This window comes from Danio rerio, chromosome 9, assembly GCF_049306965.1.
Source record: "Danio rerio strain Tuebingen ecotype United States chromosome 9, GRCz12tu, whole genome shotgun sequence".
NCBI lineage: Eukaryota > Metazoa > Chordata > Actinopteri > Cypriniformes > Danionidae > Danio > Danio rerio.
The window spans coordinates 43,592,889-43,619,484 of NC_133184.1; the positions used below are offsets into that span (position 1 = coordinate 43,592,889).

Sequence of the window (26,596 nt, forward strand, 5' to 3'; positions counted from 1 at the left end):
GCTAAATTTTAATGCCATTATTTTAAAGATTAAGTCCTGAGCATCTGATTTTTCCTTGACTCAGAGTCAGCACTGAAGTGTGTGTGTCGTTTATAAAGCTGTGTGTGTGTGTGTGTGTGTGTGTGTGCGTGCGTGCGTGCGTGCGTGCGTGCGTGCGTGTGTGTGTGTGTGTGTGTGTGTGTGTGTGTGTGTGTAATCAAGCGAATGAAGAACAGGTGCGTGTGAATGGTGCATGACTGGATATGTAGTTCTTTAAAGTAGAAGATTTCGAGTTCTTCAATGATCTGCACAGGTTGGATCGCTGGTGACCATGACAAGCTTAGCAAGTTTAATTGTTTTTTATTTCAATACTATTTTTACATTTGCTATGAATTTCAAGTCAGATTTCATTAGCTTTTGTGTTTTGTAGGTTGTGTTTTTTTAAGTAGTTTCAATTTTTGTTGTATTAGTTATAGTTTTGCTGAGTTAACAGTACACATCCAATGTCAACCCAACCAATGTTTTTTTTTTTTTGGATTATTCAATTTGTATTTTATGTCAGTTAACTAAAAAAATTTTTGACCAGTATTTTTTTTCTTTTTTACTAAAACAGTCTTGATTGGCACAATGTTTTAGATGCACAGTTGTGCTTGATGTATTGCCACAGTGCCTTCATAATATAACAGCTCTGTCTACAACCATTCTTCCATCCTCATTATATTGTATAGGAATGATATATTAGTGATCACTTCTCGCAAAAATTAGTGATCAAATCTCGCAACACCTTAGAAAACACATAGCTTCAACATTTCTCCTCAGCCTCGTGTAGTTTCCAATTCTAAACGTTCATTTATTTATTTTTCTTTGGCTTAGTCCCTTATTTATAAGAGGGTTGCCACAGCAGAATGAACTGCCAACTATACCCATAGATATATACACTAGATATCGCATAGGGACCCTAAGCATGCATCAATAGCGCCGCCACATTGGTACAGTGCTCCCAGGACAAATGTCATTCAACTGCACTAGTCAAGACAGTGTTATAACAAGACGATGCGGGACTTTAGCGCTGTCTACGGGTGTAGTAACGAGCAAAGAAAACAAAGCACAAAGGCAGAACATTTCATAGGTAATATTAAGTTTTTTTTCTGTTTTTGTATGTTCTGAACTTTTGTGCTAATCAGGTAACGATATTGATGATAACAGTCACTTACTGCATTCACCATACGGCAAAGCAGCTCCAACTCGCACTAAACACTCGGCTTATGCTAGTTTTGTTGAATAAAATCAGCAAACAATGCAAAACAAATATGACAACGAGATGCTGCGCTGCCAGAAACTTATTATTGTCGGCTAACGTTAATGAAAGAGCCGTTCGGGGAATTCATTCACAAATGAGTCGCTCCCTCCGTCAGTATGAGAAGTGAAAGTAGGAGAGGAGGTGCGTTTCAGGACATGATTAGATCAAATTTAACAGGGAGGGTAAATAGTACATTTCTGTACACACAAACACAAGCTTTTTGTCAGGAATGCCCGTGCGGTCACTGATCCATCAAAGTAGTGTAAAATGATAATTTTTGTAATTAGAAAAAATAATTACATACTAACATCCAGGAAAACTCCCGATCATATATATATATATATATATATATATATATATATATATATATATATATATATATATATATATATATATATATATATATATATATATATATATATATGTGTGTATATCTCTGGCTTTGGATAGCCACACTCCTCCACTGTACTTTGGTCCCGCATTCATTTCAAAGGAGCGCTACCCTATAGCAAGATGGCGGCGCTATTGACGCATTCAGTCCAATAGACAACAATAGGCCAGGCGACATCTAATGTATATATCAATGAACTATACCAGCATATGTTTTATGCAGGGAAAACCCATCCATCTGCAACCCAGAACTGGGAAACCTCTCACATTCACACTTACAGTCATACGCTACGGTAAGTTTTGTTTACCCAATTCAATGTCTTTGGAATTTAGACTTTTGAAATCAACGCAAACATGCGGAGAACATGCTAACTCATTGCAGAAACGGCAATTGGCCCAGCTGGGACTCGAACCAGCGACCTTCTTTCTGTGAGATGGCAGTGCTAACCACTGAGCCACCTTGCGGCCCCAATTCTAAACAACAATAGTTTTTTTTTTTTTTTTTTGCTCAGACTTTTAGGAAAGCTTGGGTCTAGTCATACTTACGGTTTATCTTAACAAACCTTCCTTTTTAGTTAACACCGTTCACTCAATAAGCATTTATTTCAAGGTCAGCTGAATAATTTAATAGTTCTAAAGATGTTAATTACTTAAAACTGTAAGTAATTATATTTATGCTCCCTAACTAGTGTTTTTCATCTTAAGAGAACACCACAGAGTTTTCAACAGCTTAGCCCAAGGCCCACACATTGAAGAATTTGAGCACACTAAGTTTTTATGGTCACGCTTCACTGTAGGAGTGGCCTGCTGGTGAATGCCAAGTAAAACAGCCTGGGAAATCACTTTTTCTAAACCTCTGAACAGGAAGAGCTTGATATTTTCTTTTTATCTATCTGTTAGTAGCGATCTTACCAGATGGTATTGTTTTAGTGTTAGAGGCGTAGTAAAACTAAGGAACAAGGAAGCCTTACAAGGGGCTTTTCTTTCCTCAGACTTTAATTGATTTATTTTGCTGTGCCCTCCACTAATATTGGAACCATTGGTAAATATGAGCACTTTTAAGATTTCCCTGAAAATATTAATAAAAAAACTAAATATGCTTGGGTTTGTTTTTGTTTTTTTGCAGTAGAGTTTTTTTTGACACCTTTTCAAACTATTTGAGGTGATGATTGTGATTTCGGATTGAGATTTGGATTGACTTTCAGATAACACTGTGATTCAGGCCACTCTGACCATCTTGTGTTGGGACAAGACACACACAAATCCTCCTCCAGGCTGAATGAAACATAGCACGTCTTGCTGGAGATGATTTATTACTGCCTTGAAGGTGGAAATGGTGGCATTTTCTGCATTTTAGCTTATAGGCATCTTCCTTTTCAAGAGTTCACACTTAGATATTGCTTGATAATAAAAGCAGGTTTGGCATCCTGTCCCAGGAGAGAACCCTGAGCTCAGAGATAATTGACCCCAGGGCTTCTGCCTGGTCAATGAGCATGGAGGGAGTACGAGATCAGGTAGTTCTCGAGAGCTCCCCCTGGGAAAAGGAGCAAAATGGGAGATGGAGTGGATTGGTTGATTCTTCAAAAGAGGAAGATGAGGGAAGGTTGCTAGTCGGGCTATTTATAGTGAGTTTGGAATGATATGATGTGCTATAGGTGAATTGGATTAAATAAATTGGCCGTAGAGTGTGTGTGTGTGTGTGTGTGTGTGTGTGTGTGTGTGTGTGTGTGTGTGTGTGAATGTGAGTTTGTATGGGTGTTTCCCAGTACAGGGTTGCAGCTAGAAGGGCATCCACTGCGTAAAACGTATGCTGGAATAGTTGCCGATTCATTCTGCTGTGGCTATAAATCAGAGAATAAGCTGAAGGAAAATGAAGGAATGAATGTAGCAAGCTGTCTTTAGATGCTATTTTGTGGTCAAATGCAGAAATTCATTGTGTGTGAACTCTCACAGTGCATTATGGGGATTTTCTAGCCGTTGAGTGTACATGGGTTGTACACTCATTATCGATGTGCATGGTGGAATTGATTGAGTGCACTTTAAAACGTCCTCTTTGGTTTTGGACACCACTAGAAGTGGCTGCTTCCTCAAATGCTCCATTATTCAAGGGTATTTGGGTTGATTTTGGATACAGTCGATACAGAGATACAGTTTGACTAATATGTTATCTCAAATTTATACCCCTTTAAAACAGGCAGTCGTGGTTAAACAAAATCCTGTTCCTGACCAGGTATATAAAAAAAATCTAACATGTCAGTCTAATATGGAATATGTTTAAATCTTTTGCTCATATGAGTTCATAGAAGTGCCAATAAATGTTGCACATATATTTAACAAAAATATTATATTCATAGTGTGTTTCTAAGAAAGGACTATTTTGTTTAATATTTCGAGCAGAAGACCAAAAGTTCAAACAAAAGACATTTTCCTTATATTTTCTAAAGGCAGTGAATATTAGTTGATGACACTGTAGAGTCCCTATCCACTGCCAAAGTTTGTTTACTGTGGGAATTTCTTTAAACAGGAAGTTTTGGTATGTCCTTACATTGGACTTGTTTTTTTTGGTTCTCTGGTCAGTAAATAATGCCAAGCCTCAATACAAGTTGAACTCTGGTTGGTTTTCTTATACTTTCTCTCTCTCTCTCTTTTTGTTTGGCACGGCTCTTTTGTTCCAGCAGGATAATTAAGTTGGAATGTCTTCTCTTCAGGGGGCCTTTGAGACTGAAAAAGAGGAAGAAGAGTGTAGGAAAGGCAGAGGCAGTGGATGTTTAAAGACCAACTTTGCCAGAATTTGGTTGAAGAACTGATTTCTTTCTGCAGTTTTCCTCTTTAAGCAGATGTCTGGCTGTCATATCGGGTTAGCAGACTGTACATGGGCTCTCTTGATTTTCCTTTGTTTCTGTTTGCTCGGCACTTTGACTCATTGAGAGAGCGGTGTTTCAAAGCACCTCTCATCATGCTCATTAATTCTATTCTCAAAAGCTCTTGCCCTCTCAGAAACATCAAGGCTAGTGCAGGAATGGTTCGAATAATGGATGTTTCTCAGGATTATAGCATTAGATGTTTTTTTTTTTGTTTTTTTTACTTCTAAAAACTAATTTTCACACATTCTGAATGATCATTTAATGAATTCGTGATTAGACCTGTTAATGGTACTCATTTTGAGAGGATTATATCTAGGTTGGGTATCAATTGGGCTTATTTCGATACCAGTGCTAAATTGATACTTTTAATACGGTACTAGTGTCAAAACTGTGCCTGAACTGATACTTTTGAGACACAAAATTATGGTGGAAGACTCTAGAAACATTGTTTATTTGACAAAAAAATTATATTTTTATCATTTTAATTGAACAATATAATTAAAGTGTACACCAATACATATTTTATATATTTGAATTGCATTAATATATTTATTTTAATCATTTGTATTTGTTAGCATGAATTTAAGATTTGCATTAGCTTACTATTAACCTGTGGACAGGCTGTCATCAAAATCAGGGAGCACCTTTTTTCTAGTGTTGGGGCTTGTGTCTACGTTTACATGGACATCAGTAGTCTAATCAATTTTTCTTAATCTGAATAAGACGGTCATATGATTAAGGTGTTTACATGAGTTGCTTTTTGAATGTTCTTTTTATGATGCTGTTTTACATGATATACCACATAGCCTGGTGACCCAAAAAAATTTATCAATATTTTGACATTTCCTCCGGAGTTTCATGTAATTTTGGGTGTTTCATTTGTATTTTTTTTTCGACATTAACTGCAGTTTCACTTTCATTCAGCAACATATTATTCTGACAAACTGAGGCACTGGATGAGAATATAAAGAAAGGATTAGTGGAGGAGTGTTGTTTTAATGGAATTTGATACCGCACGCCGAATGGAAAGAAAAACGCAAGTGTCTGTGGTCCTTTAAGGTCATCAAAAATCGCTGTTTACATGGTCGACTTTTAATCAGAGTATTGTCTTAATCGTATTAAAATTGGAGAATTGGTGTCCTTGTAAACGTACTCAGTGAAAGTGCCAGATGATGTTGCAAGCTGTCACAGTACATTCCTCTGCCTTTAAGTCGATTCCCCGTGCCCTCAAATGTTTCATTAAGTTTGACGTGTTTCCCCTCTTACACACAACCTTTGTAAAAGATCTTGGACTATCGTCATTTGATATATACAGACATAATCAAAATTGTTGGTACTAGGGTTGGGTCGATAGACGATGACATCGTTCATTGCTGATGGCCAATAGACATCATGATGCTGAGCCAGCCCCACAGCAACAACCGGCTTGCAAAAAGATACACACTTAGGCCTTATTTACACTATTATCACCTTCACGTCCTAAAATAGCATTTTATAAAGAAAACGATCCATGTCCACACTGGCGTTTCACCTAGCATTTCTGAAAATATCTCTGTCCACACTATACCGCTAAAAATGCACATCACGTGACTACACACACACTCTGGAATGTACTACAGCATATGCGCACGTCTGAGCTCCAGGCAGTCAGCGGGTGCTTTGAGCACAAACTCGGACACATGTCGGACAGTTTATTAAGGATGTACCACTGGTTCACGTCTCACTATAGTTCTTAAACATGATATTTAATTAATCTAGTCTCTAGCTAACGACTCTTCTGTCTTAATCAGGTAATGTGTCACTGCGTCAGTACACAGCTCCAATCTTTCGCTTTCACGCTTGTACTTAGTAATTTTAGTGAAAATCTTAGATACTGTTAGTTGGTTCCTGTTGGTTGTGCATATTTTTTACCAAACAAATTTGTCGACGCCATTATAATGACACAGATAACCCTGCATATTCGTGCCAGTGTCTCGCAGAATTTGTGTATAACTTATCTTTGTGTATTTATGATTTGGTTATGGGTAAAACAAAGACCATGTGGGTCAGGTAGTTGAAACGGTAGGCTACAAATAATTAATTCATTATGAATTTATAAATTATTCATATTTAATTAATTCACCACAACCTACGATGATGATGCCATCATTGATCACGTTGTTTCATGTCAGACATCGTATGATGCCAGATTGGTCGACATCGCCCAACCCTAGTTGGGACACTTTCTTTGAAGAAAAACAATCCACAGTGGTCCCTGAAATAACTTAATGATTAATAAAAGTAATGACTAATAAAAATGACCTTAAAACAAACAGATGAAAATCAGATATTGCTTCGGATTGTGGCTCAACAGAAGTATTAAATCTACTGAAACTGACCTGGACCCAATTGAATGGTTTAACAGTTTTGTCCACATCTCTTTGTATGTACTTTTGATTGGTGGAAAAACTGCATAGTATATCATGGTGTTTTACTTTTGTTACTTGCGCAAGTGTTCATACACATTGTTTCGTGTTTGTTTATAGTCTGGTGTTATGCAGGTATTTTGGTCTCTTTTAACCAGGACATATTATATCTCAACTCCAGGATAAATTTCCACCCCAAAAATAATGTTTTCTGATGAGTAAGCAAATTAACCCTCAGATCTGGGAAAAGGCTCTTGTCAGATTTGGATTAGTTTGCAGGAGGGATTTAATTTCTTGTGTCCTGAGGGAAGGTTGGTTCAAACAGGCCATTTCCCCAGGGAACGTGACTCAGCCTGTGGGTTTATAGACAGCTGAAGTTCAGGGTCATGTGACCACAGGACAGGGCAATGAGTTTGGCTAATCCCTACTGTTTTCTAGTCTGGATGTCTGAAATGTCCATTTATGCTCTGCATGTTAGGACATCCTGTCAATTTGTTTCTCTTGATGTTATATATCGTATGCACAGCTGGATCTTGCGCTGTCACACATTTGTGGAAGTCAGAGAACCTAATGCAATGTAAAAAGGGATTAGTGACTTTACTTAAAGTGAGTTAACCCATTTCCTTAAAATCACAGGTTGACATTACTTAAAAAATTGAGTAAACCTGTTTAAACTTAGAAATGCTAAGTTGATTTAACTTATTTTTTTATAAACATCTTGTTAAAAATTTTAAGGAAACTGTTTAACTTTTTTAAAAAGTCAATTAAAATGTATTTTTACAGTGTAAGCATTATTATCAGTCACCTTCTTAAATGTATTTTTGTAGGTATTTAAGTTTAACTGTCATGTGTGAATGTTTCCCTTAAGTGTATTTTGTCTGTGTTGTTTAGATCAGTGGTCCCCAACCACCGGGCCGTGGACCGGTACCGGTCCGTGGAACAATTGGTACCGGGCCAAATAAGAAATCATAGATTATTTCTGTAGAAAATATTTCCCCCGCGACTTGGTTTCTTCCACTCACCCCCACCATCTCACATGAAATGGACTATGCCAAAATCCACCTCGGAGTGGGTAGAACGATAGAATATAGCTAAGTGGTGGTTGTTTAAAGTTAAAAAAACTGGTATTATTAAGTCAAAATCAGTAGAGCATTTAAGGACTGTGCATATATGTGTGCGTGCATCGCTAAGTAAGTACCCGAAATCATTGCAATATGTATCTATATGGAGTTTCCCATAATCATACTCATTAGGGCTGTAACATGCCTATGCATACATTTAATGCGGCTATACAGTTGTATTATTGTTAATATGTTCGTCAGTTGAAATGTTTGGCACAGATGTTATGTATTTGATGCATATAAACCTTGATTGAAACATAATCAGACAGCGATAGTGCAACTAGCGCATAGTTGTTCATGATTAACCTGGATGCACAAGCGCAGTGTTCACAGGACCACTGGTTTAGATGTAATAATGTTATAAAAGTAGGCTTGTCTCTTCACCTGATGAGACTCAATTCTCATTTGACTTCAATACATTGTTAGTTGTAGCATGTTGTGTCTAGTAAGTTTTAAATGTTTATAGGCCTTTTAACACGTGCAGCAAAGTAATTTTGTATGAACAGACTCATCTAGATCTGATTTAAGTGGGTTTAATGCTTGGAAGTATTGAATTAAGGGTGCGCTATATAAGTCTTGCATTCAGAGTGATGACTGAAGGTCTGGAAAGTTTTGCCACTTTCAATGGTATAGAACCACCCATGATGCTATTTGACAGAAAGGTTAAACAACCAATCACATTTTGGCTTGTGGAAAGTATAACACAGTACATCCCGACTGGCACGTAAACATGCAACATTCATTCACAAACCTCTTTAAAAGTTTACAATGATGACACATCAATATTCTTAACGGAATATTGATTAACAGAATAACTTTTCTTTCAGCTAAAGATATTGAAAATCAGTAGGACATATACCTGTTTACAGGTATATAGACTTTGTTCTGGGGATCTGCTGAGGATCTGCTAAAGTGTTTTCAGAAAAATGTGTCATATGCATCAGATGTTTAGCCACAGAGCCGTGGGCGGTGCGTGACGCGATTGTCTGAGGCTGAGACTACAGCTATATGGGCTCATAGTTTTTCACAGACAGGCTTGTGGAAAAGTGTGTTTGAATGTTGCCCAACAGGAGGCTTTTGATGTTCAGACTGAATTACTGTTGAGTCTTGCTTCAGGATTACTATGCCACGATGGTCGTTGGGCTGACATTGAAATGACTCAGCAGCCTCCTGCTGTGAAAACTCAGTCTGGGCACAAGCGCTGGTGTGGAACTGTTGCAGTCACATAACCAAGCATTTCATACTTGCTTGAACTTAAACACTTGCAACTTTTTTTAGGTGAACTATCTGTGAACTATCCCTTTAAGAAGATACTTGCTTAATGTCTAAATAAGCTTCCTAAAGGAATAGTTCACCCACAAATGAAACACGAAAACCCAAACATGTTGAACACAGAAGAAAAGATTTATCTTTTTTTTTTTTTTTTCAAAGATTATGAGCAACGTAAATGCTTTGTACTCTTTTAAACCTTTATCACTTATCAACATGGGTGTCTTTTGATTTTTTTTGCTTTAGTATTAGTAGTAGTAGTTTATTGGGAAGGTATTTTATTTATTTTCTGACTGATTCACTGTTGACACTTTTTGGAAGAATGAATTATTGTTAAAACAATGAGTGCTGATGATGACTGTATTGAATAATTGGACACACCATTGCATACTTATAAAATTATTACCTTCCTTATCTACTAAAGAGACTCTAAATTTAGTTAAATAATCTAAGGATACACATAATCAAGGGTTTACAAACCTTTTTGAGTCAAGATGTTTTGAATGATAATGAATGCTGAAAACTAATAGACATTGACATCCATAGTTGCGTTGTCAAAAGTATTAATCAATACTGAAAAAAGCCCAAACATCTATATCCTGCTAACATTTGTGCGCAGTTGATTATGTTCTTAAAGGCTGATGATTGGTTATTGTGTTCATGTGCTTTATTGGTTCTGAAGGTCATCGCTTCACCACTCTTCACTGCTGTTCACTAACCACAAACACAGATACATGGAAACTGGAGCATTTGAAAGCTGTGTCTATTAGCTAATCCGTCTATGAGCAGATATATGATCTGCTGAGACATTCGTGATTAGTGAACAGCAGTGAAAAATGGTGAAGAGATGAACTTTAGAACCAATCACAGTTAAATCTGTTAAGCTCATGAATATAACAGCTCTCACAAAAAAAAAAAACAACAAAAAAAAACTCACACAGACACAAGGACAAATCTACTTTCTCTGCATGCCTGTGTACATGCATGCAATAAAATGAACTATTGTCAAAGCATGTGTGTTCAAGTTTGTGGAAAAAAAAAGGGGAGAATACTTTGGGCTTAAGTTTTATTTGGTGTTTTATGTGCACGGAAAAGCAGTACTCAAGTATATAAGCCTGAGTGTGGGACATGCTTTAAAACACTGAAGAGTTTGGACAATTTGTATAAACACAGGACGGTGTAGGAGTTTCCCTTGAGGGAGTAAAGGGGAAACTCAGATAGAATGATGCTGTGACTCATTTCTGTAAGGCCTTAGTCATTGTGTCATTAACCTTACTAACTTGCTCTTGAAGGAGTTGTGAGATCCTCCTACTTAAAGGAATTGCTGATGTCTGGAGTAGGTGTAGTAGAGTCATTTTTGCACTGTAATCGCAGCTAAAATGATTTCTGTAATAAACATACAAGACACTACCCTTCATTTCCACCAGTAGCCCAGTGGTTTGTGCATCGACACATGGCACTACAGTGTGGATGATGACCCAAGTTCGATTCCTGGCTTGATGTCCTTTGCTAATTCTACCACTTTCTCTGCTTACCACACATTTCTGTCTGAAAACACCTTTAAAAAGAGTTTTTATTTTTTCTGTCGTGATCATCAGCAATCTAGGCCTTACTGTTTCGAATCACCTTACTCACATGAACTGGCTGTTTCGAATCACCTTAGTCACGTGACCTGGCTGTTTCGAATCACTTTAGTCATGTGCCCTGGCTGTTTCTAATGACCTTAGTCATGTGACCTGGCTGTTTCGAATCTCCTTAGTCACGTGCTCTGGCTGTTTCGAATCACCTAAATCATGTGACCTGGCTGTTTCGAATCACCTTAGTCACGTGACCTGGCTGTTTCGAATCACCTTAGTCACGTGACCTGGCTGTTTCGAATCACCTTAGTCACGTGACCTGGCTGTTTCGAATCACCTAAATCATGTGACCTGGCTGTTTCGAATCACCTTAGTCACGTGCCCTGGCTGTTTCGAATCACCTTAGTCACATGAGCTGGCTGTTTCGAATTACCTTAGTCATGTGCCCTGGCTGTTTCGAATCACCTTAAGCCTGGTTTATACTTCTGCGTCAAGTGACTGGCGTAACCCGAGGCGCATGCAACGCCAGTAGCTGTGCATTTATACTTCTGCACGCTGTCTCTGTCGGTCTGCATTAACACTTCCGAAACGCTTGTTGGCAGTGAGGTGTAAATGTTCCTCTGTGTCAAGTTTCTTCTCTGCTGTTTGCTTTTCCTGAACACTTCCTGGATGTACTACAGTTGGCTCAAACTCGCTCATTTTGAGGCAGTAACCGACGGACGTGCAAGAACTTTAACTATGGGGTAAACACAAAACAAAACTTTCCATCCGGAGCTCCTTCACGGGACTCCACACTTGTAAACAATCGCTCCATTGGGCTAGCGCAGCTCTCAATCCCGCCCAGACTCGTCAGTGCTACCAAGCCGACCAATCACAGAGCTTGCGCTACGCGTTGCTTTGACGTGTAAAAGCAATTTTTTGAGAGGTGCACATCAGTGACGCCGACGGCCACGGCGAAGGGCTATGTGTCAGCTCTGTAGCATACGCCGGCGTTTGACGCAGAAGTATAAATCAGCCTTTAGTCACGTGCCCTGGCTGTTTCGAATCACCTTAGTCATGTCACCTGGCTGTTTTGAATCACTTTAATCGCGTGAACTGGCTGTTTAGAATCACCTTATGACCTGGCTGTTTCGAATCACCTTAGTCACGTGAATTAGCTGTTTCGAGTCTCCTTAGTCACATGACCTGGCTGTTTCTAATCACCTTAGTCACATGACCTGGCTGTTTTGAATCACCTTAGTTGTGACCTGGCTAAATCACCTTAATCATGTGAACTGGCTGTTTCGATGCACCTTAGGATCTTCAGGATCTCGACACTGTGTCAACGTCAGTTTCACGTCAGCCATCCCTAGATTTTTGACCTTTGCTTTGTTTTACTGTTTATGCTGTTTTGCCGCCTGTCTCGACCATTCACTTGTAATTGGCCACGCGTTTGGATTATCTGCATGCTCCTGCTGTCCCTGTTTTGACCTTTGCCTGCTTGATGATTGTTTTCATGAACTGCACTCGGATCCTTGACTCTGTTGTTCCACGACTCAATACACTTGCACTTTAAAACATATTTAGTTGTTTCTGTATTTTGTGATTCACAAGTGTTTTTCGTTTATTTTGGGTTATGAATTGCATTTTGGGATGTTAATCTCTGCTCTGTCATCTTTAGATGTTGAAAATTCAACTCTACAGTTTAATAAAGTGACTTTTGTTGACATTTTAGTAGCTTGAAATAATATAATGTATAAGAAATAATATAGAGAGAAATATGTCTGTAAAATAAAAGTAAAATGTACTGACAGTCTATTCCAAGGTTTTTGTAATGTAATATACAACACATTAATTGCAAAATATGGAGAACTGCTTACTTTACGGATATTATTTTGCAGTGTAGCTTTATTTTTAGGTAAAAGCATGTGTTTTTGGTTGTTTGTTTCAATATAATACAATTGCAATCAAATCTGTTTTTCTATTATGAAAAAAAATCATGGGGAAAATTATGCCTGAGGAGCCTTTTTTTTTTAAATTCTGGCCAATTCTGCTGGTGTCAGCTTATGTAAAGTCATGTCTTAACACATCAGTAGCTGCTCCCTTAATTCCTCAGGTGCAAAAAAAAAAAACATTCTTCCTGTCTTTATGGACAAACTTATGTCTGGCTTTTTATTTTATGATTACTCTTAAAGTAGCAATAAAATCAAAGAGAAAAATATTTCTGTGTGTGTGTTTGAAGAGAACTGTTAAATGAGACCAAATTATGAGGGTAGATGTTCAACAAAACCACAAGGTCAGGCCATATGAGGTGCTGTAAATGTACCAAATGTAGATTTATTAAACAAGGATTTGTTGAGTGACACAGGAAACGGCTTGACGTGAAAGGGTAGACAGACATTATGTCTTTACTTCATGCTGTTAAGTTTTAACAAAACGAGGCTCTGGATAAGTAAAGGTTACATGGTGTGGTCTCGTGCAGACATGTGGGTCCTGTGGGACCAGCGCAGGTGATAGAGAGATCTTGGCAAAGCATTTACTGTCAGAACGCCTCACTTCCACTTGATTAAAAGCTTCTTGTGCTTACTGAAATACCCAAATGAACGGAACTGATGTATTGAGTTTAAGGTAAAAGGAAATGCTGGTGCTGAAGGAAAACTTCCTACATTTTGCAATTTGACTCATAATCAAAGGAATCATGAACTCTAAGGGAGGTCTATCTGATTAAGATGTTTTATTTATATACACAACCATTCAGGATGAGTTAAAAACAAATTTTGCAGTGATTAGGGATATGGCTAGCAAAAGACCATAACAATAATAAGTGCAACAATTTAGTTAAAATAAAACAAAACAAAATTTAATTTAATTCAATTTAAATGTATTATTTAATTTTATTTAATTTTTTAATTTATTTTAATTGATTTAATATAATTGAAATAATTTAATTGATATATATATATATATATATATATATATATATATATATTTAATTTTATGCATTTATTTATCAATAATTAAATAACATTTTTTGTATTTTAATGAAGGTAACAATTTTTATATTATTGTTTTGTAGTAGTTTTTTTAAATACAATTTTCTATTTATTTTACTTCATTTTATTTTATACATTTATTTGTTTATTATTAAATAACATTTATTTTATAAATTTTTTGTACTTTAATTAATTGAACTTTTTAAAAATATTTTATATTCAAGTGAGGGATCTGCACTCAATCTTTTTAATCACTTTTATTTTATTTAATTATGCATCAGAGCAATCAATACTCAATCAATAACGCAATCAATACGATATTTCGACAAGGCTTCTTCCATGAATCGTTTATTTTTTTTTTTACAATTTTTTACATTGTAATAATGAGCAATAATATTGATAAGTGGTGCAAAATGTATAGAGAAAAACAACTACCTAAACTATTCTATCTGTTCTTAACTTTCTCTTAATTATCCGTGTTCTCTTGGGAAAAAAGAAACATAGAGATTAGAGATTTTGACATGTTTATTTTTTTTCTTTTTATAACTTTTGGTGTACTTAGAAATAGCAACTAAGATATGTTATAATGTCTTTAATGTACATCAATATTTGGTAAATCTCATGTGTGGGATTTTTTTTTGGTATTAAATCTTTTTAGATAAGCTGTCTCCATAAACTGCTGAGGATGCTGTAAACTCTTCAGCTATGGCATTTTTACTCTTACAGTTACAGTATGACCATAAAAAGCATTACATTTCTGTATCCCTGTTTGAGTTGTTTTAAATACATACTCAGAACCTTAAACTAAAAGGGTGAGAAAGGGGAAGGGGCAAAAGACCCTATAGTTTCTACATCCAACCCAACTGTGTATTTCGGCTCTGAAAAGATCTCCCCCTGTGAGCGGCTCTAGTGTTTGGGTAAGACGGCATGAAGGACCCTGCTATTCTCCCTCTGGCAAACAGCATTTTACACCTTTCGTCTCTCTGATGGCCACCTTTGTTTGCCAAACACCAGAGATGAGTGGAGAATGGTCTGATCCTCAACATTCGCCTGAGTTGAACACTGCTTACAAGCATTTAAGCATGCTAACCAGAGAGAGAATGAAAGAGCGTAATATCCACCTCGTAACCAATATAAACTAATATAAAACTATTGAATGCGTCACATGCATAAATCACACCATGGACATTAAGATGCCTACTGCTTTAAAAAGCCTAGATTAAAAAGGAGATGGGCAAATGAGAATTTTTTTTTAAAACTACAGTAAAACAGCTTGTCAAAAAGAATAAAAAAATAAAACCTTGAAAACAGATTAAATACAGCAATAGAGAAATAGGGCATGCTTGTATTATTAGCTTATCAGTCAGCACCTCTCTTTTTTCCTGATCATTGCGCCGTGTGCAGTGTAAATGCATACAGTCTGGTACGAGTCACTTTTAAGAGATAATGCAAACCGGTCATCAAACAAACTGTATGCAATCACAAAATCAGAATTGACCATCAAGATCTGCAGTGTAAATGCAGCCTATAAATATATATATATAACCTTAATATAATTATGTTTAAAAAATAATAAATAAACTTTAAAATAATAAAAAGTGCATAATACATACATTATACAGTAAACTAAGTGTGTTATTTTTTATGAAAATTGTTAAATACACTCTAAATGACTTGCGTCTTAGACAGAATTTCACTCGCTTCCCTCTAAAGACGGCACAATGAAAATGCCGGTTTCTCACGCTGATGTCCCTGCATGGTTGACGTGACATGCATGCTCTCATTCACGTCCGCGTTCCTAACCCAGCACTGCTGGATTATAGATTAAGACTGTTTTAGATTGTAGATTAAGGGTGCTTTCACACCTGTGAATCGATACAGTTGTTCCGAAACAGAGATTACAATTGTTACATTGTTGCTCTTTGCTCTTGGAGCGGTTCGCTTTCACATTGCAAAGTTTCTAATCGGACCAAAAGAGCTAAAACAAATCACGTGTGAGTAAACTCTCCTCACATTGGTCAGTGTCAGGGTTTATTTTGTAATGTCCCGCTAAGCTGTCAGGAGAGGTGGTGGTTTGATGGTGATTGACAGGGTGCGCGCGTGCGATAGAGAGAGATGCTGTGGGGAGGGATGAGAAGGGTGCGCGACATATTGTGCGCCTATTTGAGGAACGGGAGGGAGACGCGAGATTACCGGGAGATCATCACTCGTTTGCGGGCATCCGGAGACTCGCGAAACTTCCCGCCATACTCATAATTCTCTCTTTATATAGCCGTAAGCCTATTACATATCCATAAAACACTGTGATATAACCGCACTCAGATCGGATCGCTTTCTTACTGTAATCAAACCGCTCCAGGTTTGTTTCAATCTAGCCAAGACCACCTCATTCTGGCCATCTCGGAGCGATTACTTTTTCGCGAACAGAGCGCGATTTCCCTGTTCACATATGCCAAACGAACTGCGCTAACTGGGCAAACGAGACACGTTCCGAAACAAAAGTGTAGGTGTGAAAGCACCCTAAATCAACCCAATTTTTTTACCTAACAGTCTCAACCCAACATTTGAATAATAATTTTAAAAAACTGTGTTTTTTTAGAGTGTAAATATATAACAACTAAATATAATTATGTTCAAAATATAATAAACTAAATCTAACAAAACCCCTAAATGAAGCCAACAAAAACTAAACTGTAATTCACAGCCAATTAAAAAAGTAGTATTGAAATAAAAACTTATTTAAAAATGCAAAAAACTATAATGACCTTGGTAAACACAAACATCAAATAGACGTCTCTGCTCTGCTTTTAATCTGATTTTATAAAAACAATTTTTAAAATTCGGGGTTGAAAATAACACTGTTTTAGTAAGTCAGTGACCACTTGTCACTGTCCCATAAATAAGGGTCAAAACCCCCTAAAAGAAGAAGAAAATCTGTTATGTACAGTGGAATAACACCTATGGATAATAACAGGTATGAGCACCATGGCGGTTCTAGTGTTAAAGCCTTTACTTATCTGCAAATAAACACAAAGGCAGATAAGCATATCCATTTTGTGAAACTCCCTGAAGAACAAACACATCCTGCCAGTATTATGAGGAATGCCATAAATGCAGCGGATGTAGTGTTTTCTGTCAAAGAAAAGAGCAGTGTTTGCATCAGAGCTAGGATTCTGTGTACAGATGTTGTTGGGTGGCTCGTGTCCCATCACGGCCTCTCTTCCAGATGTTAATCCTTTCCAACCACCACCTACGTTTCCCCTTTTTCATCTGGGACCCAGCTCATGGAGGAGGTGAGAGTGAAAGGGGGATGACTGTGCTGCTTGTAGGAGTGATTGCTGAGACCTTCATGTTTTGCTTAATGGATTTGGCATTAATGGGGTGCTGTATACTATGCACAGGGACTTTTAGTTTTTAGGAAGCCAGCTCGTGCGCTTCTGGTGAACTTTCCATGCCATTACAAAACTGCTGCATTTAAGATCTGATATATCATATAAAATGGGTATCAGACTGGACAAGAAGCACTGAATTAAATTAAACTGTTCCACACCATATCCTTAAAATATAAACATTATTTTACTTCAGTATTTATTTTCAATGTTTCTGCGCTCGCCTGATGTCGGCACTTGTGTTTAAGCTGTCTTTCATTTCATTTTACAGGGCTCGAAACTGCGACCATTTTGCTCGCATATGCTCCCGAAAATTAATTGATGCAACCTCATAATATATTTGGGCGCATTAGTGCGACCTGTTTTGATTTTTTCTAAAAACGTGCTGAATCGCTCTTCCCTGCCGCTATATTGGTTCATATTAGCTGTCAATCACTCAAGGCTTTCCGCTGTTAGATGACAGGGAGGGAGCTTTTATGACCACGGTAAATGCAAACGGCTAAAGAGTGAAAACTTAAAGCACACAGGTTTTTGCAAACCCCACCTAAAGTTGAGGCGCAGATAAGAGCGATAGAAGTGAGGCTTACTTTCTTTTGTCTATTCTTTCTTGAGGTGTATATTACTTTTTTATTTAGTTACTGATGACTGCTTTGCAGCTTTCAGCCTTGAATTCAATTATTATTATAATCTTTTGTTTGTTTTGTAGCAGAAATATTATTTATTAAACTGACATGCATATATATGCTGTTTAGCAGTACAAAATAAATATTTCTTACTGCAATGCTTCATTTTTGTTTGATGCAAACTATACATTTATTTTTCATAAAGTAACACACTTTTTATAGCAGATAACTTGCATTCAAGCACATTCAAGGCAGCATGATGATGAGAAATGTAATTCATTGTTACTATTATTGTCATTTTCATCATCATTAATATTCTATAATTATTAGACACACACATTTTGGAATTATTGCACACAAATATCAATGTCATCTCAGCATTAGTTAGTTCTTTCTGGTTTTTGTTAGTCCTAATTGATGTTGTTTTAAAATACAATAAGTCCCTTAAAATACAATTTGCAGCGGTGCTCATTCATTTTTGGTGGGTGCTCCTAAATTTTTGAAGTTGGTGCTACCAAGTAAAAAAGTTAATTTCGAGCCCTGTTTTACAATTGAATAGCTAAACGAATGCTTAAGTCTGTTTAATTGATTACACTTTAATTACATTGCAACATCGATGCTGTAAAAGAAACCCTATGAAGTTGAAAATAGTCACATTCACCGGAAGTTTATCGGTGGCTGAAAAACTATTGCTGTGCATTTAACCCATTGATAATAGTTAATAATTGTTGATAATAGTTTTCATGATGCAAAAGTAAACAAATACTCTAAAGCAGGGCTATTCAGTTGGCGGCCCGTGGGCCGAATTCGGCCCCCGAGGCAATTTGTTCCGGCTCTTCAAACAGTGTGACCAAGACATTAAAAAATAAATTTAGTTCAGTCAAAAACGGCAGCTATAGTTATGAAGTGAAATCTGTGAAACCTCTTCTGAATCTGTTGCTCACTTGTTTTGGCAGTGTCCCACTGTTAAATCTTTTTGGTCTGATGTAAACTCTCTAATTGTCCAAAAGGTTTGTGGTGATTTTTCTTTAAGCTATCGGCATGTTATTTTGGGGCTATATATTAAAGGAAAAGAATTCCTTAATGCAACTTTTTGCATAAACCTCATTTTGTTTATCGGAAAGTTTTTTATACACAAATGCAAATATACTCATTGTAAGCCTATTTTTTTATATTTTAAACGAGAACTAGCTCTTTTTTTTAAAAAACATCACAGACTCTCACAATAAGAAAGCTATTGAAACTTCTAAAATATGTGCTTTATTTAATATTCTGCAATAATTTATTTTATCTTTGTCATGTGCCCTTAATTATTTTTTATTTTTCTATATATTTTTTTTCTTCTTCTTTTCTCTCTCTTGTTCCCTTTAATTTGTTTTACATATTTTATATTTGTTCTAAATTTGTTACTATCCACTTTTTTTTTTTCAAAAAGTATTCTATTGATAACATTTCTATTGATTGTACCATACTTCTTTCAGTTTTGTATCTGTATTTGTTGTAATGTATTGTTATTATTGCAAAAAAAAAAAAAAAAGTTATGAAGTGTAGTGCGTCTGTTCAATATAGCACGAGCTGCAGTTGAAGGCTGCACTGAGGGTGAGTCACCATAAGTGAGTGGCACGGGCAGCCGAAAAACATTTGGATGTGTTTGTTGTAAAGGACTTTTGTACAGTGCACTGATATCGTTAATAGGGATGCAACAATTAGCCGATTTCACTATTAACTGCGCTTTAATTCGTGACAGTTAATTAATCGTAAAGTCTTCTTTAGGCCGCACAGAACAAAACGAAACTGCTGCAGTTTAACAAAGATATGCCAAGTTGCCAACTGTGCGCTACTTTAACGTTCACCAAGTACACTGAGGCTAATACGCACGCACACGGATTAACTACAGCAGCGGCAGTTCCCATATCACGTCTTTTCTGTTTGTTATTTCTAATATAAGAATATATGACAACATGCGCGCACAAGCACAAATGTCATGATAACCGTGAAACCATGATTATTCTTCAGACTACAATCGTACAATCAAAATCTATCATTGTAGCATCCATAATTGTTATACAGTTCAAAACATGACATATGAATTTGTCTGAATGTAGAAGAAGCCTACTTCAGTAATGCACTGATTTTGTTGTGCTCTGAAATACAACATTTGAATGTTTGTAAAAAAAATTATAAATAAAAAAAATTATATTGTACAATGCAGTGATTTTTATGTAGTTTCAAAATACAATATATTCACATTTTAATGTAGAAAAAGCCAGCATGGGTGTCTTAAGGAACAAAAAATACAGCATATGGGCTCTTATAGGCAGTTGTGTTATCACTCAGCAAGTCATATCTCTCCGGCCCTTGGTTTGGGATGCTTTTCATGAACCAGGCCCCATGACAAACTAATCCTTATTGTGAAACATTATTACAACTGTTTCAGTGTCTGTTAGGGTTGCGTGGTTTACCGGTACTTCGGTAGCACTATGTCTCCAAAATACTGGTGGTGCCACTGTATTTTGCAAACGGTAGTATCGTCATTAACGGTTCTACATTATGTTGCATGTGGAAAAGTCTTTAAAATACTCAAATAATTGTGCCAGCAATTAATCAATAGACCAGTTTACTTTCATTTTAACTGTCTGCTTACGGGTCATGGTTTGCTGCAGTCATGACCGATCATATGGCGCGATCAATTATTTATTTATTTAATTATAGTTATTATTGGAATAACAACAAAAGAGTCACGGTATACACAAAAAAGCAGGAAAAGTCTGTACAAATAATACGTTTTCAATAATGAGGAATTGAATTTAAGTATTATGACATAAAATACAGCATTTCTGACAATTTGCTATATTTCGTAGATTTGAGTTATGAATTAATACAGTATTGCCATACTACATGGTGTTATGATACTTCAGCTGGTATAGGATCGTGGCCTAAATTGATGGTACAAGCACAAATGTCGTGATAACCGTGAAACCATGATTATTCTTCAGACTACAATCGTACAATCAAAATCTATCATTGTTGCATCCATAATTGTTATACAGTTCAAAACATGACATATGAATTTGTCTGAATGTAGAAGAAGCCTACTTCAGTAATGCACTGATTTTATTGTGCTCTGAAATACAACATTTGAATGTTTGTAAAAAAAATTATAAATAAAAAAATTATATTGTACAATGCAGTGATTTTAATGTAGTTGACAACCCTATTGCCATGATCCTTAAAAAAATCCGTAAATGTGATTTACTGTTCTGCAAACATTTATTATTAATGTACACTGTACGTTATTGGACCATGTTTTACAAGAAAAGTACAATGTTTGTTTTTAAAAACACACTTGTAGTACTTTTTCCAAGAGTTCACACTTAGCTGATGATTAATAATAATAGGCTTAGGAATCTTCTGATTAGTGAATCATAAATTTTATAATGCACATTTATAATTAGTTTATAAATAAACAGTACAGGACAGTGTACAGTGTTTTTTATATTTACTTATTTATAAGTCATTTGACATTAGATTTTTTTAAGTAACGCAAAAGTTACTCTCCCTGTTAATTAGTTACTTTTATAATTATGTAACTCAGTTACTTACTATTTGTGAGAAGTAACTATAACTAATTACTTTTTTAAAGGAACATGCCCAACACTAATTCTTATTATACATGCTTAGTTGCTTTTTTGTGCCACACTGCAGTATTCAGTGCGGAAATATTCACACTGTCAACTTCCTCTCTTTCCAAAGGAGTCACACTGACCATTTATGTGTTCTCCTCTGCTTTGATTATGACCATGTTGGCTTGTTTAAAATATGTTCAGTTATATAACCTGTTTGTTCCAAAACGTACCCTTTTTTATTTGTTTGCAAGCCTCTTTTTTATGTATTATGTAAGGGTATTGTTTTCCTTTATTGGCCTCTGAGTCTTTGTGGGAAGTTACTGCATAATAACGTCTGTCCACTTCTGCTAGGCTAAGTCTGTTTTGGCCTTTCTGTCTCAGAAATTCAGGCCTTGCCCAACAAACATCTGTTGTGTCTATGCGTCCCCATCCCCCTGATGCCTTTCAATGGAGCTTTAGGACAGCAGAGGGCTCTCTTTTGAGGAAACCACAGATTGATGGGCATTTTAAAGACTGGCAGGTGTGGGTTTGTGTGTGGAGGTCAGCTCAGCTATTCTTTTCAATGAATCGGGGCAGGACTGAGGTCACTGCTTGGTCACAAGAGTAGCTGAAGTTTCACCTCATAACTTTTCTTGTCTTTTGTGATATTGATAAACTGATATTATAATGACTTATGATCTCACTTATTGATGTTTCATGTTTGATGCCCTTATAGGGAATTCAGTTGTGCTTTCGTATTTTTGTCAGTACAGTGGCTGAGTTTATAAAGTACAATTCTGTAAGTAAAAACTAATTTTCTTTATAGATATAGATTTTTAACAACAACTGATAAACCTTTAATCCCTTTGACGTCACCGTCCTGTCTACAGGATGCTTAGGCTTACTTCACTATATTTTAATTAAATCCTAGTGTAATCGTGACTAATTATATATCGTTGGAAAGGTCGAAGACTACTGAATACATAATTTATCACAGTTTTTGTTTTGTTTATTATTGTAGGAACAGATTTAGAGATCAAAACCCATTTACTGTCAGATTACAATCCATGAGACCATGTTTGCTTACATGTTTAAACCATAATATTGTAGTCTAAACATAAAGCAATCATGACAAACTATATATGATTTGAAAGCTTAATATTTCTGGTGAAAAGTTAATGTTTTATTATGTACTGTGGTACATAAATAACAATGGTTATTTATTTATTTGCGACAAGGATACTTAGAGTTGTAAAGCATTACTTTGCTACAGCAATCCACATGTTAATTGATTAAAATGTCTTTTAGGCTAAAATCAAAGCATACAAAGGTGGAAATTTTTTGCTTTGTTGCATAATTTTTTTTACCATTCCAATATCAATAATGCATATTCAGATCTGCAGATCACAGTGTGCACGATACGATTTTTTTTACTGATAACTGTTGCATTCCTAGTGTGTAATAGTGTATCTGTGAACTTTATTGTTTTGTAAAAATTATTTGTTCTTTAGAATCTTTAATCACAAATCATAACCTTCCCTCTCCCATTCAAACAACTTTTATTCTCTTCTGGTCACATGGAATGCCTTATGGGCAGGGCTATCAAGGTGTCTCACTCTTCTTCATTCATTAGTCATCCTCCATCTTCCAAAGATCCATTAGGTTCCCAAAGGACAAAATTATGCAACGCCTTACATTTTCTTTTCTAATATCTAATGATATTTTAATTGCGTGTCACGATGAGGGAAAAAAGATAGTTTTAACTTCATGCTGACTTTAAAGCCAAATTACTTTTTTGTGTTATTTATCTTATTTTTTAAAAATCCACTTCGGCTACAATCTGTCATGTGCATTTTCCACAGTTTGTACAACTACAAAATATGCATTTTTGCATATCACTAACGCAAACCCATGCCATAACTGTTCACTCGTGTAGGCAAGTGTTGGCTTGAACTCACTGGGCTGTATTAGGATGAGTCGTTTTCGTCTCATATGTGAGTTTCAGCTTTCACAAAGCCTATCCTCAGGCATGTTTGCTTTATCCGAGCCTCACCCTTTGCGCTCAGTTAATATGACCCGAAGAGGGATGTTTCGGAGGGGACGGCACACCTTGTCCTTGACTCGGTCGTGTCAGAGGTCTGAAATCTCAGCACAGGTAAATAATTAGCCAGCAAGACACAGGCGAGGCTTGTTACTGCCAGACGGGTCCCATGTCCTGCAATGAGGGCCGTCAGCGAGCCACATCACACATGCACACACAAGCTGTAACTTAGCACTGAGCCTAAGCCGTGATAATGATAGTCTTTGATGGAGGTGTCCTCTGTAATGAGGCCAATGAGGGAAAGGCTGCACTCAGCACCCAGGAGAGACCCTCAGGGACTGGACTCAGCAGCGCACTCTCATGGTCTACACTGACATATCAGAGTCCATTTTAAAAATATACTGTATTTATTCTAATTTTAAATCAGGATCTAAATCCCAGCGATTCATTACATAATTATTTAAGATGATATAAAATATCTGTATGTGGTATAGTATAGAGAATAGTATATTTGTGTATAGTGTATAGTAATTATTAAAGTAAACATTACAATTCTCACAGTAATAAAACTGGTAATTTACCACTGTTTATAACTTTAACTTTTTTTCTTTTTTTTTTCTTATTTCACAAAAGTCCATAGATTATAAGCATATCATGAGTTCAGATGCAAAAACCTCTAAATGCTATCTGAAATTTCCTTTTAAAATGAACATTTTATCCAACCCAGGCTTATTCTGATAATGTACATTTTTATACATTTCTGGAGAGAGCAAAATATGTTTCTGGAGCTGTGTTTTTTGTAGCTTTTGTTTTTCGCGAATCCACCTAAGGCTTTTTCAGATCTTAAATTTCTCTCGCGAGTGGCATTTGCGCCTGCTGTTCTCGTGTAAATCCACTAGGGGCCGTTGTCAACTGACTGACTGACCAACTGACTATTCCCCACACCCTCCTCCTTCCCTAAACTCAACCAACAGTTTTTTTTTAAAAAAAAGCACAGATTAACCTGCCCACGCCATTCCCAAAACCCAACCAATGTTTTCAAAAGCAATCCAGAAAAATAAAAGCCCTTAAGACAGCCTGATTTTACCACATTTTCAGATTTTACCACATTCTCAGCCTGTTATTTACTTGTTAATTTTATTTTTTGGCTTTTGTCTTCCCTGCTTTCTGAAATCGTTCTTCACCAGACTCAAACCCCATTGTCACTGTCAACTCCCCTCTGCGTCTTAAGTCCGCCAACGTACGTGTCAACTACCAGACAATCGCATCGTTCATTTTAAAAATAAAATGCAGCCATACGTACTTCTGGCTACATAATTTGTGATCTCCAGAAATGTATGTAGGGGGACATTCAGAATGAAAACATGTTGTTTTTATCAGGCTCCTGTGTGTAGGTTCAATATTATCACTTTTTTCCCAAAGAGTAAGTACTTTTCATGATCTATAGTGTAAATGAGAAAAATGTGCATTTTTGATGGTAATTTAAGACGGATTTTGCATCTGAACTCTACAATTGCTTGTTTACAAATATAAACAGTAATGGCCCATTTTAACCACAGGATAAGAGAATTAAAAAAAAACTCTTCTAATACTTAACTTCTTGAAAAATAAAATTGCTATTCATTAGTTTTGAAATAACTTGTGAAAAGGTGCTGGTATGGGATTGTAGATATCGAGACAAAATTCACATTGTACTTTTTTTATAAACGAAAAAATTTTTTTTTTTTTTTTTTAAGTTTATTATTAGTTTATTCTAAGAGTAAATGTGGAGTATTTACACTCTCTTTGTTCTCATTATTTTACAAAAGCACATATTTTTTTATTTTGAGTTTACACACAAAAGAGTGGACTCTTTACAGTTTTTTCTACTTCATATGATGTTAGTTTTCATGATTGTTCATGTCACATTCAGCAAAAAAAGTATCAAAGTAACATAAAAAGACTGCAACAGTTAACACTTTTCAAAACCTTAAACTTTGTTGGATTTTTTGTAAATGTCATGCTATTTTGTTTATCGATCTATTCAGAATTTTGGGAGAATCATGATCTCTTTTTTAAAACCAAAATAATCGAGCATCTCTAGCCAGTGCTTTTCTGGGAAATCAGGTTTATTGTTGCAGTGCTAATTAAACTCTCTTTTATTGCAAACCTAACAAATACAGCATCTGTAATAGAGAACATGTGCTTGTGGTTTTGATGCTGCGTTGTTTCAGGTCAACATTGTGAAAATGCCTGAGCGTGAGATTTGCTTACAGTTTATTTATTTTTATTTTTTCATGGCCTGTTTGTTTTAGATACAGCTCTTGATGGTGATTTGGAGAAGCACTGAAACTTGATGCTTAACCGTTTAAAATGGAAAAGACCATGGCACTTTTATTTTTTTTTAAGTGAAAACTGTGAGATTGTTGCCTCAGTGTGTGGAAACAAAGTTGTTTAAATGTTTATGGGCATCCTGGCATCACTTTGAAAGATATAATGACATCTCTTATGCTCATCAAGGCTGCATTTGCTTCATCAAAAATTCATTAAAGCCACTCAGTGTGAGCTTCATGCTCTCATTATATCATTACTACAAAACCATAAAAGCCTTGAGTATCAAAAATCCTGTGCTCACTTAATCTAAAATACATTATAAACACTAATGTTTTGAAATGCATGATAAATGCACATGATAGCATCTGAGATCTTATGTAATTTTCAGAGAATTTGCTGATCAAGAAGCATTTGATATTTGTTAAGTATTGGACATTTAGCACATTTTTATTTTTCTTCATTAAATATTTCCCAAATGATGTTTAACAGGGCAAGGAAATTTTCACAGTATGTCCGATAATAAGACTTATTTATATAAGTCTGATAATAAAAGTCTTATTTGTTTTATTTTGGCTAGAATAAAAACAGTGTTTAATTTGTTAAAAGCCATTTATTGTCAAAACTATTAGCCCCTTTAAGCTATATATATATTTTTTTTTTCAATAGTCTACACAAACCATCGTTATACAATAACTTGCCTAATTACTCTAACCTGCCTTAACCTAATTAACCTAGTTAAGCCTTTAAA

At 36.0% G+C, this 26,596-nt stretch overlaps 1 protein-coding gene across 2 annotated transcripts in view; it reads left to right on the top strand.

Moving 5' to 3' along the window:
- The window catches only part of col18a1a (collagen type XVIII alpha 1 chain a), a 158,300-nt gene that overhangs the window by 41,522 nt on the left and 90,182 nt on the right, over positions 1 to 26,596 (top strand). Inside the window, exon 1 of one of the 2 annotated variants that reach the window (XM_073912047.1) lies at positions 8,007 to 8,128. The exons of the other annotated variant lie outside the window; for it this stretch is intronic. The gene's annotated coding sequence lies outside the window, so the exon portion shown is untranslated. Of the gene's footprint in view, positions 1 to 8,006; positions 8,129 to 26,596 lie in introns of those variants that run through there. 2 annotated transcript variants of the gene reach the window in all.